Source organism: Oryzias melastigma, linkage group LG21 (assembly GCF_002922805.2).
Source record: "Oryzias melastigma strain HK-1 linkage group LG21, ASM292280v2, whole genome shotgun sequence".
Classification (NCBI taxonomy): Eukaryota; Metazoa; Chordata; class Actinopteri; order Beloniformes; family Adrianichthyidae; genus Oryzias; species Oryzias melastigma.
The window spans coordinates 560,563-563,456 of NC_050532.1; the positions used below are offsets into that span (position 1 = coordinate 560,563).

The following is a 2,894-nucleotide window of genomic DNA, read 5'->3' on the forward strand; positions in this document are numbered from 1 at the left end:
GAGATGCCCAACACTGCTCGGGAGAAAGTGGAGAAGAAAATCCTTAACCTCTAGAGAAAGTCTGTGATGACACTGGCATCACTTTGCTCCGTATTGAAGACGCAGACTATGTTACCTTAAGCTAACCTCACTGTCAATCACAGATCCAGACCACACCTTCCCCGCTCAGCCCCATTTGCATTTTTCAAATCTGGGCTGAGAGTGGAGTCAGACTCCTACTGGCCTGTTGTGTTACCCTTTAAATAAGAAGAGCTGCTGAAGTAACATCACTTTGATCATGGAGATCCAGTACGGAGCTCAGTTCTGCTTTCCACAGATGCTTAACATTTCCTGCAAGAAGCCAACTCTTTATTGGACCAAAGCTGCATTTTTTAACATTTTACTCCCCATCTTCTCTATTATTACTGTAGTTCTGAACCTGCTTGTCATCATTGCAATCTCCCACTTTAGGTACACTTGTTTCTGAAAACAGACACTTTAAATTTATACATGTCTGGTGTTGTTTTTTTCTCAGTAGACAATATGATGATTTAATACGTAATTAATATCAATCTGTTTCCTTCCAGGCAGCTCCACTCTCCCACTAACATCCTCCTCCTCTCTCTGGCTGTCTCAGATTCTCTTGTGGGGCTTGTGTTGTTACCACTGGATATTTACAATAACACATCTTGCTGGTTTCTTGGGGAAATCATGTGTGCTATTTATTTTTTTCTTGCTTGCAAAGTTCCACTTGTTTCAGTTGGTAACATCGTTCTGATATCGGTTGACCGTTATGTGGCCATTTGTCACCCTCTACATTACTCCACCAGAATCACTGCAGTGAGGGTCAAAACGTGTGTTTGTCTGTGTTGGCTCTGGAATGGTCTGTACAGCATGTTTTTTATCAGGGAGCAGATAACTCATCTTCATCAACCTTTCAGGAATGATTCCTGTTTTGGACGATGTGATTTTTTATTCAGCTATGCTACAGGAGTGGTTGATCTCATTTTGAGTTTTATTCTTCCAGTAACAGCCATTGTAGTTCTGTACATGAAGGTGTTTGTGGTGGCTGTGATTCAGGCTCGTTCCATGCGTTCTCATGTTACATTTGTCTCTGTTCAACATCCAGTTAAAGTAAAAGCAAAGAAATCGGAGCTGAAAGCAGCCAGAACTCTTGGTGTTCTTGTCTTTGTTTATCTGTTGTCTTTCTGTCCATATTATTGTTATTCTCTTGTAGAAATTAATTTCACAGACAATGTGTTTGCATACTTATTGATTGGTTTTGTTTATTTTAATTCCTGTGTGAACCCAATAATCTACACTTTATTTTATCCCTGGTTCAGGAAAGCTGTAAAGATCATCATCACTCTGCATATCCTGAAGCCTGACTCCCGTGAGACAAACATGCTGTAGAGCAGGGGTCACCAATGTGGTGCCCACAAGGTGCCTGCAGGTCTCTTCTGAAAATAACACTCACTTGTGAGCTCCATCTATAATTAAAATTCATTATGTTGCTATTTCTGTTAAATTACACTTGCATATACATAGATTTAAAGATTAAAACGTCTTAAAAATATGTTCATGATACACGAACTTTAGATAAGTTTAGGTGACCTCTGACCTATTTTAGTTTGAAGATCATTAATTTTGCTAAAAATGCTGCAGATTTGATCATTCGTTCAAAATATGACAAGATTTGTTTAAAAATGTGTACGTTGATTTTTCTTTAACATTACATAATTGATTAACATGGTACAACATAGTGAAAATGGAACATTTTCCCATGAAATGTAAGTAATCATATGAAAATGTAACAATTATTGAGATTATTTAAGTGCTGAATATTAATCTGTTTCCTAGCTTGTTTTCATTGTTGATACTTATGGTAAGAATTCAGAGTCTTTACATGGAGGAGAATCATTATTCATTAATAATGATGTATAACTAACTCTAAGCAAATTTTGTTATTTCAAAATGGTAGCCCTTCATGTAACTCAGTACCTATGAAGTAGCCCTCAGATTCAAAAAGGTTGGTGACCCCTGCTGTAGAGAGACTGAAGTTGCGGAAAGCAACAGAACAATGATGGAATATTACTCAGTGAATAAATAAATGAAAAGGTGTAATGGAAAAAATGTTATTTTATTCTTCTGTATCTTATTGTTTGGTTTGAACTGCATAAGTAATAATAAAAATGTAATTTCACAAAATATAAGAACAATCTTGACTGATATAAATTTCTTTTCAGCTCATTTTCACAGGAAAACAAAGATTCTGACAATTCAGTTTTTATCTCCAAAACAAAAGTCAGCATATCGAGACAATGACAGAACTATCTAAAAAACTATGGAAAAAGATATATTGAGACATAAATGTTGTTGTGTTGAATCTTGTTGACAATAAGTTTTAAAAACTTGACCTCTTTTTAACAAATTTTTAACAAAGCAATAATTTAAATTTCTGATAGCAGTTAGAGATCATAGTTTGAGTTTTTAAGTGGTAAAGTCATCCTGATGTCATTCACAGAGGAAGTTTTTATATTTTTGTTCCACTGAAACATGCTTCAAATTCAGTGTTGGGCTCAGTTCTCTCACAATAACAATCACTTTTGTTCAAAGCTCCAATTGAGCTGGTTGAGCTCTAATGTAACAGTTTAATTAGGGTGGAAAGATACTTCCATGTGAAGGACTCACACTACATAATTTTACACTTTGCTTTCACTTTGTGACCTCCATTAGACCTGGGTGTAGGGAAAAATATAAGGTAGTAAGAAAAGGGATAAAAACAGACAAGAAATATTAACCTGATAGAGAACAGAAGTTCAATCGGGAAAAACTTGCAAAAGAAAATAAAGTTTCAACACAATTTTGTTGTTACGAAATATCTTTTTAAGTTTTTTTTTTTTTTTTTTAATTTT

At 35.2% G+C, this 2,894-nt stretch overlaps 1 protein-coding gene across 1 annotated transcript in view; it reads left to right on the forward strand.

Moving 5' to 3' along the window:
* Positions 1 to 2,894, forward strand: part of LOC112155235 (trace amine-associated receptor 13c-like) — a 14,114-nt gene that overhangs the window by 1,232 nt on the left and 9,988 nt on the right. The window lies entirely within an intron of this gene.